Genomic DNA, 13,390 nt, shown 5'->3' on the forward strand with positions numbered 1-13,390 from the left:
CTCTGGAAGAGTACAGAACCACCTCTGGGCAGCGGGGCTGGGGAGCACGGAGAGGGGGGCGTCTTAGGTTCCACTGTACAGTACAAATACTCTGGGGTACTGCCTGAGTATTTCTTTACCGTGTTCTTATATTACTCTTTCGAAAACTAAATTTTAGATGTACCTGGGTGGCTCAGTTGGTTAAGCATCTGACTCTTGATTCAGCTCAGGTCATGATCTCAGGGTGTTGAGATAGAGCCCTGCAATGGGGCACTGCGCTGGCCATGGAGCCTGCTCAAGATTTTCTCTCTCCCTCTCCCCACCCCAGGGCTCGCTTGCTCTTTCAAATCTCTCTTTAATAAAAAAAATTAAAAAAAAAAAAACACTTAGAAATTTGTAAATAAAAAAATAACATTAAAAAAACCTAAATTTTGAAAACAATATTTTGAAAACTTTTTAAAAACCATCTCCAGCAATTCCACGTCCACAGTGTGAACAGCATACGCACCGTAACAATGAAGTCACTCTGCCATAACTTCTGGTCTAGGAGAGGCAGGCAACAGGGGGCAGGGCCTCGAGCTCCGCTGAGACTGAGGACGGCTGGTAGAAACCTAGGCAGCCTGCTCAGCCCCTTCCGGCCCCTGTCTGGACAACTCTAGGAGAAGTGCTGGCCGAGGAAGCAGGGGGCCCAGTGGTCCAGAAGGGTCTTTAAGTGTCGCACAGAAAGCTGCTCTGGGGTAGCCATCCTCGGCCGCTCAGGCCTGCATTACCGCACTCAACAAATTCCCTGGTTCTCCCGGAGGCAGAGGACCGTGGGGCTGCGGTGCAGCGGAGGGAGCGCAGCAGGGATGTTCCCCGCGTGGCCCTGCTCAGCACTAGCCGGATGGTGAGAAGCAGCCTCAAGCTGATGGATGCCTTTGACCATCAGTGTGTGAGTTTTTTCTCCGAGTGCCGCTAGCTGGGCAAAACACAAATTTGATGGGCTGCAAAGTTTAAGCGATTTAGACATGATTTTTAAATGACTTAAAAGAAGCAAACAGTGCTGACATTAAAGGAATAAATATGCATGATTTCTAAAGAGTTTTTCAACTATCTTCAAGCTCTTTGATTGTGGATCCCTACCCACAAAAAATGTCTGAGTATATACCTGCATTCTATGGATATTCACGTAAGTACACATACTTATCACTGTACTCAGTATTATGCACTTTATACAACAGATGCAAAACAGATTTTTAAAATTTTAGATGAACTATGATGATAAAAGAGCAGTTCTACCATTTTCATGCTCACCGTTTGGAAACCATATACAGAAGCTATAAGCAATGCTTCCCACACTTTTCGGCATCCACATACCATTAGTGGGGTTTGAGTGCAAACAGGGGCCACCAAATTTAGTGAAATTTTTAAGAGAAGATAATAATTTTTTAAAAAATCAATGTTAAATGTGAAATAATTTATCTGGGCTGTCATTAAGACGATATCCAGCTCAGTAGATTTCCTGATTCACAGAACAGTTGGTTTGTCTACTTCTAGTAAAAGGATCATTCAAGGTCCTCTGGAAAGACAGCAGCTGTCTGATGACTACGAGCTAGGTCTATACAGTTTAGCTTGGTCATGAATTCATAAATCGTGAAGAAATTCTTACTATAAATTGCCTACAGGGCTGGAGAGATGCTAAACTGAAGGCCTCTCAGACTCAAAACCTGGAAGTTTGAATTACATAAATTTAGCAAATCACAGAAAATAGATTCCTAATCCTTTCTTTGATTGATTTGGCTCTGGAAAGTATTTCCTCATGTTCTGTGGCAGCATTAGGATCTGGTTTATAAATATTCCCAATAAGACCTCATTGATTTCTTTCTCTGAGTAGTGGGGAAAATCGTCAAGGACTGGGAGAGTCAAGCTCTCAGTGGCCAAGTTATTTGTGCACCAGAGTTTGGTCTCTGTAATAAATCCTGGTATTATATTCTCAACAGTAAAAACTGTGATCAATCAGTCGAAGGTGACAGATGCAGGCTAGCCCAGAAATTAATATATCCTTAAACCACCTGATATCACAGATTCATCTTTACTGGCTCCATCAGTAATGTGCAGAAAAGTTTTTGCCTCTGTGAAAATTTATGTGAATAACTTTCCTGTCAGCAGACAACATATTTTGGTGTTTAAAAAAAATCAGTTTCGAAGCCTGTTTCTTCACACAAAAAACTGTAAAGAGAAACAGTCAATGGCTATGATTTCATCTTATTCACAATTTTCACTATTTCCTTCAATAGATCAAATTCGAAAGTCGTGTTGTTGACCACTAACTTTTCTCTTTGAATAAAGACAGCACTATGGGTATCGTCTGTCTCTCTCTCTCCTTTTTATGTATCAGAAAGCTTGTTCACTGAACACATGTCCGCTGCCTTAAAAATACTACTCCTACTGTTGCAGGTCCAGGCTCCAGCCCAGCTCACAAACTGTGAACTAAACAAGCAAAAGCTCTTTTATTACGTATTTTTCAGGAAAAAGAAAAGAACAAAAATTATTCGGTGCCCTCCCTTTATCTCCACTTACCCAACACATATGCCAAGAGCTGTCCCAAACAGCTTCATGTCAAGAGTTCCGTCTAGACATAAAGCACATATCTACAAACACAAGGGTCTTCAGGTGTCTACAGTGTTGGGCCCTGGTGTTACCCAACCTCCAACAATGGTTTGAAGGCTTGATAATGGAATCTCTCCAAGAGCTTGATTTTCTTCTTCCCTGGACAAAATGTGTCAAATTTCTATGTTTTACAAGCATCTTAGTGATCAAATGTATAAGTTGTATCCATTTTTCTTTAAGGAATTCACCTTTCCATGATCCCTCTGTCATTTTGGTCACTTCTCCACTATTACCAAAAAAAAGGAAAAAAGTCCATTTCTAAAACTGAAAATCTTTAACTTATTCCAAAAATCTTCAATTGGTTTACAGAAAAGGTGATGGTGCTTTGTTTTAAAATGACTCAAAGCTTTGTGGGTGACACCACCATTGTTATTTACATATAAATCTTGTCATATTTATTAGGTGACATTATCATCTTACTTATCTTTGTAATACATAAACATGTATCACATTTATCACCAATAAATTGGTAATGATTGCAAATTAACTAGGGATTGCAAAAAATTATTCTTGGTATTGGGAAAGGTGAAAGGAAGGAGCTAACAAGAGGTATTCTGGGGTGAAAGAAGGCACTGTGCACATAATTAGGATGTATTTATTCATTCAGCCATTCCTGCCCTAAGACACGTATTGAGTACCCCCACTCCCGACCCACCACTTACTGGTTGTGAGCTTGGGTAGACCACGCCGCATTTGGCTCATACTGTTCTCTCTGCCAGGAATGCTCACGCCACCCCCACCACCAACTTTTAGCACAATCCTCTAATCTGCCTAGAGAAAACCTCAATGAAAACAGCTGAAACTTGAGGGAGAGTCAGTGCCAAAAATGCAAGAGAGAAACAAATTTTCAGGAGTATTACGCAGGGATGGGACTTTAGGATGTGTTGCGGCATTTACAATTTGACTCAATCCATAACTTATGCCTTGCTATCCTTAGACAATAAAACTCCTTTCCTCCTTAGCCCCATATGGTATATCTCTGGGATAGGTTCCTCCTGAATCCTCTTTAAAATTTTTTTCAGTTGCTGCCAAAAATAAGTGATCTCCTTCTACCTGATGCCTGCTTCATTTGACCCATCATTTTGCCCCCCAACCATAGGCCAAACAGTTGCATGCATACATTTACTGGGCATGTACTATGTGCCAGGAGCATTAAAAGTTATTCCTCAGAGTAATCCTACAACCCGGGCCTTTTGATTGTCCCTATCTTAGGGAATAGGAAACTGACACTTACTGAAGTTGGGTAATTCACCCATGCCTCACAGCCAGCACACTGCAGCATCAGACTTTGAAACCAAATCTATCTGGTTCCAAAGTCTGAAATCCTACACGTTCATTTATATTGTCCGTGGTCCCATATAACTCCACTCAGAAGTGCCTTCCTTGGTTTGTTCCCACGTATACATTCTGTCTCCCTTATTGCCCTCCATTATTACCGACCCTGTATGTCAAGATCCAGGGTCCTGAATATCTATAGTTAGAATCTTCATCAAGAATGGCCCCTAAGTTGATAATATCCTCTTTTTCGGGGTGCCTGGGTAGTGCAGTCGTTAAGCGTCTGCCTTCGGCTCAGGGCGTGATCCCGGCGTTCCGGGATCGAGTCCCACATCCGGCTCCTCCGCTGGGAGCCTGCTTCTTCCTCTCCCACTCCCCCTGCTTGTGTTCCCTCTCTCGCTGGCTATCTCTGTCAAATAAATAAATAAAATCTTTAAAATATATATATATCCTCTTTTTCATGCAGAGGCTTATTCCAAAAATAATGGAGTTTATGGACAACAGCATTCTGTCCTCTTTCTCTCGCTCTAGAGATTAACATCTTAAATATCAATGATGATTGCATGTTCAGATGGAGACAAGAATAGATACAAAGTGCCCCAAAACTTCTGCCTGAGGTGAAACGCACAAGCTGAATGATGATTAGTAAATAAGAAAGCCACATTAAAGAAAATAGGTTTAATAAAATGATGATGAGCTCTCTTTCTTCAAAGGTTAATAACCAGTGTTAATAACACTTCCAAGCTGGTATTTCATTGGTACCTCTAAGTTGTAAACATGAAACTTACTTCCTAAACCCTGATTCAGTTCATCAACCAGAATTCAGTGCTCCTTAAATTGGTGCTGCCTTGTTGCTATGAATGACAATAAAAAAAACCTTTCCATGAATCATGAACATAAGCTGATCAGGGAATGAATTTCCCCTAAATCATCTTGCTCACAAAAGATGATCTCCTTATGAGAATTATAATTCTATAGAATTAGTCACTGTATTTTTTTAAGAGAACATCAACTTCTCCTTTAGGACATTTGTGTCTTTGGTGTTGAGGAAAGAACTAGATTAATCCTATATTAATCCTGAGAGCGGTAATCCTGTCTTTATTTTCACATTCATATCGGTGCAGTGTGAGCAGCATTTAAACAATCATCCTCTCCTCTACTTGCCAGTGTTTCACTTGCCAGAGAGATTTTCCAAGGGACTCCTACCATCTTAAGATCACACTTACCCAGATCCCTGGAGTCTTCTGAATCAGTCCAAAAGAGAGAAAATTGGATTTCTGAGTGGCTCCCAGCCTTGATCGTCATAAGTTACTGCCAGATAACCTCCGGCATTTGCAATAGCTTGGAAGTCCCAACTGCCAGAAGCTGCTGCCAATGACGGGTGTCAGCAGGAGCCTCTGCTCCCTCCGGAGCAGGAAACTCCTACTTGGTTTCTGTACCTGCCAGCAGACATCTGCTGTAGGTAGAGTCTCCAAAGTGCACTCACAGGACCAGAACTGGCAGGGGCCTCGCCTCCATAATTGAATCTGAGCCTGTGGGAATTCACTACTTCGACTCCGGACTGCAGGCAAGCTTGACCCTCTCCTCCATTCAGGTCTGTAACTGAATCGAGTCTTGTAATTATACCTGGAGTCATGCCCAACCCCGTCTGTATCTTACAACTGGGAAGTAGATTCCTTTTCACCCACAGGACCTCTCACTGGCCAGTCCTCCACTGCCACCAAGATCCATGATATTATAATTACTATCAAGAACAAACTGTTTCAGAGAACTTTCTCTATGGACAGTGGTATTCAACGATTTCCCAAAGACCGAAGTTCAGCAAACCTCGTATGAGTCTCAGGGGAATTCTCAGTCAGGAATGCACACACAGGCACCGCCACAAGAACTCTCTGGAGAGAACAGGGAAGTCATCGTTTCGTTCTACATCATTTAGACAACATTTGAATAAATACCCTTAAGGAGAATTGGAGAAAATATCTCCACCTGTAAAACGGATTTTACAAATAAATTATCCATGCACATAGTATGCACACTAATGTACACACACAAAATCCTAGCTGTCAATCTCCATCGTTTTACTTTATTCTGACTCTTGTAAAGAACAGAGACATTCTTTGAACTACTAGGGAACGATGCAAGATGAAAGGCTTCTGCCCAGTATGAGAGCTTTCAGGGAAGCAGGCCCTTCCACAGCGTGTCGCAGAGCAAACGTCAGCTATCAGTGGTATTTGGTGCACACTGCATAGGGAAGGAGCACATTCACCCTCTCCCTGTCTAAACCCCCAACAGACAGCAGTGAATGTACAACTAGGTGCTTGATCATTTACAAAAACCTCTACCTCTCACCCACTGAGGGTACAAGTCAGTGTCTTTACAAGTTTTGGCCGAATGTATAATTAGTTGCTTCTGAGCTGCACCTAAGGAAAATTAGACTGAACCACCTGAGCCCCTCCGAGGGTTGCCCTACCTGGGGAACCTGGAAGTCCCTCTTTTGTCTACCCACCCCCACTGTTGGAGCCTGAAGGGAGTAACGCCTGAGAGTCCCCAGCTGTGGGGGAGCCTGTCTGCCTGGCAATTAGCTCAGGCCTCTCCAGATTTGGGAGAGGAGGTAGCGTGGCTGGACCATAACTTGGCCTGCTAGAGTAGAGATGACCTGTGCAAGATCTTGACTTGGAATCTGGAATTGGCACGATCGGTGACTCTGTGCCTGGAGGGACATAACAGCCACCCCAGCAACCTCCTCCCATCACCACCCTAATTCTTCTTTTTCCTTATCTACTACCTACATGGGACGACACTTGACCTTAACAACAGATAAGCCATTGGCTGCCTTCCCCTTGCTCTTTGCAGCGCAGGCTCAGCACCCTCCCTCACCTTCAGTTTATGGCCCTTGGAAAGGGGATAGGGCCACACACCATCCTGACAAGGCCAGAGAAGCAGAAAAGGCAGGGACTAGTGTCAGAGCTGCAGGTGACTTCCTGCTCGGTCACCAACTGACTCGATGCCCCTGGAAAGACTGAGCAGTAGGGTGTTTCCCTCCACTTGGTTGCTTGTTCGTGTTCTAAGAAAACCTGATAGTAATAGAAGTCAGGTGAATATCGAGTTTTTAATTAAGAATGGGCGTCGTTCTCCAAGGCGTTGCTCCTAATTATATTTTGCATTTTACCACTGATGATCCTTAATCTTTGCTTAGAGCAGAGGTTCTCAATCTTGGCTGTACAGCAGAATCACCGGGGAAGTGCTTAAAACTCCTGATCCCCTGGCCAAATGCCAGATCAATTAAGTCAGAATCATTGAAGGTGAGACCCAGGCATGAATAGTTTTCAAAGCTCCCAGGTGATCTCAGTATGGAGCCAAGGTTAAGAACCACTAGTTTAAAAGAACCTTCGTCAACTAGTTTTTAATCCTTCCGATTTTAGCAGTTTTACATATGCTGCAATACATTTCTTCATGTAAAAATTATAATAATGACAACAACTCGTACCCTTTATTAAGAGTTTGCTCTGCCAGAAACATTAGATAAAAGTTTAATAGAACTATTTCAATCAAAGTGAAGTAAAATATATGCATTAAAAAAACTGATGGGATTTCATATTTGTAAATATCTATAAACTGACATATTTCAATGTGCATAGAAGATGTTTGGAAGGATAAACATCAAACTTCTAAAAATGATCCCATCTGGCATGTGGAATGAGATAAAAAAGAATGGTCTTTTATTTATTTTTGAATATTTTTCACCTTTAAAATTATTACAAAGAAGATGCGTTTTGGAATTTAAAAATGCAAAATCAGTAAGGAGAATGACTTTGCAATTCGGGACTTTGAGCTAGAAGTTAGGACTCAGAGGTTTACCCAGTAACAACAGACGGACAGCCAGAGTGATGACTGAGAACCACCCGATGGCTTCGAAGAGCCAGATTCCAGCAGACTAATGTAGCTGGGTGACAGATAAATCCCTTTTTAAAGGCTGCCAAATCTAGCAACTGAGAATAAGCAAGAGTCATTACTTATGGTTATACAGGAGAACGAAACGCAAATCAAGGGCCCAAACATTAAATTTGTAAGAGATTTGGACTCCATCAGAAAGTTAACAGGAAAGAAAATAACTCAACTGGATAAGAGACCAGACACACAGAGACCCAAGAATTCCACATTGTTACACAGCTGTCAGAAAGTCCAAGGACCCCCACGGTCTCTGTCCCAATTCCAAAAATCGTGAGGAAATTGAGGAGAGCAAGACTCTCACCCACAGTTAATGTTCAACAGATGGGAGATGGGAAATTGTCAAGAGTCTCCTGCAGCCAACACCCAGGAGGCCGGGGCACAGGCGCTCTCCTCTGGACACCGGACCCTGCAATGGGACAAGCCTGGATGCTCAGAGAAGAAGCATGAAAGAACAAAGTTCCCCTTCTTTTTTAATCTTATTGCACTTTGTAATAAAAATTGTATTTACACAAGGTATACGACATGATGTTTTGATATACATATACATAGTGAAATGATTACAATAGTCAAGCTCATTAACATTCCCAACTCCTCACATAGTTACCTATTTTTGAAAGCGTGTGTATGTGTGTGTGTGTGTGTGTGTGTGTGTGTTTATGCGTGTGTGGAAAGCGTTTGAAATCTACTCTCTTAGCAAGTTTCCAGTATACAATACAGTATTATTAGCTATAGTCACCGTGCTGGACGTTTGTGACAACATGGACGAACCTGGAGGACATTATGCTAAGTGAAACGAGCCAGGCACAGGAAGACAAATACCTCACGATCGCACTTGAATGCAGCCTCTTACGAAGTTGAATTCATAGATACAGAGAGTGGAACCATGGTTACCAGGGGCAGGGAGGTGAGGGAAATGGGAAGATGTTGGTCAGAGGTACAAAGTTGCAGGGAAGCAGGATGAGTAGGTACTCACTCTCTTTGACTAGGGTTTGGAGGAGGTCTTGAAGGATCTGGGATAATCATAGTCCAATCTGGCAGAATTTGGGGGAAAACAGAAGCCGGAAGCTCTAAATTTGAAGGCGAAGCTACAAAACAGAAGGACCACGGGACCTTGTAACCACCCCAAGAGGCCCAGGCCTGATTGCCAGAAAGGAGACTCAAGGACCAAGGCAAGGAAGCAAACCATTATGGTGGGTTTTCAAATCCTGAGTGTGATCTAACATTCCCTAGCTTTCCAAAAGCCAAGGCAGAAGCCATGATGTATTTCTTGCTTCAAGTAGCTCGGGACTACGGAAATCTAGAAAGCAGTGAAGGGCATTAGTGGACCCAGCTCCCAGAACTTGCGAGGGGCTAAAGTCCACGGTTCTAGAGCAAAATGGCGGAGCACAGGGCAGTATTTCTCAAAGGGAAGTGCACTATCTACCTGCCTCGGTAACATCTGGGATACTCATTAAAAACACCAATTCCTGGACTTCTTTCCAATCCTACTGAACCAGAATGCCAAGGGAGCGGGGCCAGGAACGTGAATGGTTCACAGCATGTAGGTGACACGATCACACTTCATGTGTATGGCTGAAATGCAGGAGGCACAGAAGAGCCGCAGTCAGATAAACCTGAGACATGCCTCAGCCTCTTGGTGCTCCTGTGATTCACGCAAGTCACCTAGCATTTCCAGGTCTCAGGCCTAATGCCTTCATTATAGCTGCTGGCATAGAGCAGTCCTCAGTAAATGGCAAATAAACTCTGTCACAGTGAGCCAAAGTACCAGTGGCCAGCACGGGGCACACACTGCACCTATTTTTACTGCCTACTTTTTTTTAAAGATTTGTTTACTTATTTTAGAGAAAGAGAGCTGGGGGAGGGGCAGAGGGAGAATCCAGCAGACTCCCCACTGAGCGCAGAGCCCAATGTGGGGGCTTGATCCCACAACCCTGAGATCATGACCTGAGCCAAAACCAAGAGTCAGAAATTCAACCAGCTGTGCCACTCAGTTGCCCCTCCTGTCTACTTTGATAGAACTCTATACTCCAATTCTTCAATTTCTAGAACATTCTAAAAACTCAAATGGCTTTTAATAACTTGTGATTTATATTATAGATATGTATACATGCATGATTAAAATAAATCATGCTAGTGTAAAGAACCAACAAAGATTTTTCTAATAAAGGACAAGAGGAAAGCAACAGAAAACACCCTATTTTCTGCCTCATCTCAATCAAGGAAATAGTTCCTTCTTTCTTTCTATACTGTCTGAGTGTTAGTTAAGACCTTCAATAATACCTGTACCATCTTCCACATCATAGTCACGGATTAACAGTGCACTGACAAGAAATCTTAACTTCAATAATGCACCATTTACTTTTATTGGGGAGAAAAATCCTTTACTTACTCTTCTAAATATGTAGACTAAATAGCTTCTTTCTATGCATTTGAAGAAAATTACATGACATTGCAGAAATCTGTTAGAAATTAATTATTTGAATACGCATAAACTAGAATGAATTAGATGCATGAGAATTTTAATAATCAAGATGTAGGAGATGTACGTTTTTTCCCTGCATTGATCTGAGGGTGTGAGGGTGCAGAGGGCAAGCACAGGGGACTGGAAATTTGGGGGCCAGGTCCTCAAAGCTCTGACCTGGCTCACTTGGGATTGTACACCAATCACCTCCCTGAGTCTGATGATTAATTTTGAGTGTCATCTTACTTGAGCTATGGGGGTGCCCAGGTATTTGGTTAAACATCATTTCTGCAAATGTCTGGAAGGGGGGCTCTGGGATAAGCTCTGGGATGAGCTTAGCATTGGAGTCTGTGGACTCAGTAAAGCAGACTGCTCTCCCTTAATGTGGGTGGGCCTGATCCTGTCCATTGATGGCCTGAACAGAACAACAAGGCTGAATGAGGGAGAATTCACTCTCTCGGCCTGACTGGTTTTGAGCTGGGACATCGATCACTTCCTGCCTTAGGACTCAGACTCAGCCTGGAACTATCCCTTCCGTTCTCCCCAGTCTCCAGCTTAACAAGTCCTTACAATAAATTTATATATTATAATAAATAATAATTCATTATTATAAATATAATAAATATAGGTATATTATATATAGATATCCTGTTGATTCTGTTTCTCTGAAGACTACAGCTAATAAACTAAGTGTGTGTCCTAATCTGTAAAATGAGGAAATTGCTTCTGTTGGTCTTCAAGATGCCTTTTATCTGCATATTCAGTGGGATTTGAATACTGACTGCTCCTGCCATTCAAACTTCTTTGGAAAAACAATGAACTAAAAGTTCAGTGTTTTAGTGAAAGCAGTTAGGAATAATGTGACTTGGAGGAAACCATCAGACCTCTCTGACGCTTATTCTCCCAGTAAAATGAGTCTATTATCAACAAACACACTTGTATGGTTAGAGGGTGCCAGCAACATCCCCTTTTGGTACGGAGAACTACTTTGCATTTGCAATTTTTTTTTTAACTTAAATTAGTTAAAACCTACACATTTTAACAAAGACTTGGCAAACTGCCCTTCATTAGAGCACAGTGGTTTGAAAATAAGGACAAATGCCATGTTTAAAATTAATATTGTGACTGAGTTTTAGCAACTCACTTTAAAAGGATGGATGGATTACATCTGCTTGGATCCCACACTTCAGTTCAACATGGCTGCATGCTCTTCAAAAAGCAAGCACTCGGGGCTGCTCACCGAATGATGGAGTTGCTCAGGACTTGTTTGCTGGCTGGGTTTTTACAGATGAACTAGAAGACTCAGGGTTCAGAGAAACGCTTCTCTCTGGACGAGGGCGGGAAAGACCCAGGTTTCTCAGAAATCTGCGGGCTGCAGAACACTAGCCTTCTCGGACACCATCTTGCTTCAGCAGGAAGAAGGCATAGCTCTCTCCTTCCGTTTTTGGCTAAGAATCTTTCCTTTTCTTTCCCATTCGGCTTTTATTCAAGCAATTATGAATTGAGTGCCATGTACCAGAGATGGCTTCAGACACATCAGTGAGTAAAACAAAGCAAGACTTTTGCCCTCTCCATGCCAGTGGGAGAGAGAGAGACAACAAACATAATAAATCAGTAACTGAAGTAGCATACTAGAAATTGAGTGCTACTGAGGACGAAAAGGTAAAACAAGGTACGGGGGATTGGGAGTGCAGCGAGGGAGCTGGCTGGGTGAGAAAGGGGGGGACTTTCATAAGGTAAGACCTACTGCCAGGTCTTCCTGTGGTCCCATCAGGAAGTGAGTGGTCTGGCCCACCCAAACTAGTTGTAGATGTTATATGTTACATGTTTTTTAAACTGTAAAGCGTTATAAGAATAAAAATAGTCATTATAATAACCATCATAACCTAACTTAAATTTAGGCACAAAGAATAACTAGAGATCTCTCTCTCTTTCTCTCATACACACACACGCGCACACACACCCCCCTCAAGTCCATTCCCATTCCCAGAATTCTTTACCCACAGTATTATTCGAAGTCACACGTCACCTCCGAGAAGCAATTCTTCTGTGAGTGTTCTGTTTCCTATATTCAACATGGCCTGGAACTCTCACCTTCTCCCCATCGCTTCTGAGGTCAACACCTCTGCAGAGAGTGGCCCGTGATCGAGAATGCAAAATCACTCTCAGATTTTATATCACACCAGTGTAATGGGGAAGTTTCTGTAGCCCCCCCAAAGGCAAGCAATGATCCCTTTTATAACCTGCTCTTTCATATAAGCTTCGGTAGGACTTCTGCCCAGTCTAAATGGGTAATTGGGAACTGGAAATATTTAGGATGGTTTGTATTTTTTTTTCATAACACACAGGGAAAAATGATCATTTTTCCATCCCTAAACTAATGATTTTCGCCTTAAGCATTGTGCTTCTCCTGTGTGATTCCGCTGATTTCTTCAATAATGTTTCTTTCACCTGCTAGGTTGGCTGCACTGTCATTTCCCAGAACACTTGATTCCTTGGCTTATATTTCAGGCATGTCTCCCCTGAACTTGCTGATTGCTCAGATCCCTGATTCTCCCAGCTTTTTTCCTTTTTGGTGCATTTTAAACTTCAGAGACTTTGAACTTTCCTCTCCTTCTGAAGTGGCCATAACCTGTTATTTGAAACAGCATTACTGCTGACATGGATAGAGAATTAGGCCTGAGGCTGGCAAAAGTCCCGTAGTTCCGAAATCCCCACTAATAAGACTGCCCTGCAGTTAAACAGCTATAACAAACAGTAATAGCCTATCCACATCCATTATACAGCAGGATGCCCGCTGCTTTATTGACTGGCAGAAAACAATTCCCATTTCATGAAACAATAAAAATTAAATTGAGTGTAAACTCTCCCAAGGTCACTGTCTCTAACCTTATAACATCAGCAGCGAGGGCTGTAAACCCCACCGCGTACCATTTGATCCAGAAGAAGCCAGAGAGTCGATTCCCATGGTGTGTGTGCAGCTTCCCACGGGCGCCTGGCTGGGTGCTGCCTCCCGCGGACCTTGTTGTCAGGAAGTGGCAGGAATGCTCTTTCTCAACCCGAGTCTGGCAGATG

The 13,390-nt window shown here is 42.6% G+C and overlaps 1 protein-coding gene across 4 annotated transcripts in view; it reads right to left on the reverse strand.

Annotated features, from left to right (window-relative positions):
- SOCS6 (suppressor of cytokine signaling 6) overlaps nt 1-13,390 on the reverse strand; it is an 828,170-nt gene that overhangs the window by 676,030 nt on the left and 138,750 nt on the right. The window contains exon 1 of one of the 4 annotated variants that reach the window (XR_015727577.1): nt 5,130-6,423. The exons of the other annotated variants lie outside the window; for them this stretch is intronic. The gene's annotated coding sequence lies outside the window, so the exon portion shown is untranslated. Of the gene's footprint in view, nt 1-5,129; nt 6,424-13,390 lie in introns of those variants that run through there. 4 annotated transcript variants of the gene reach the window in all.

This window comes from Ursus americanus, chromosome 19, assembly GCF_024610735.1.
Source record: "Ursus americanus isolate L20-20 chromosome 19, mUrsAme1.1.p, whole genome shotgun sequence".
Classification (NCBI taxonomy): domain Eukaryota; kingdom Metazoa; phylum Chordata; class Mammalia; order Carnivora; family Ursidae; genus Ursus; species Ursus americanus.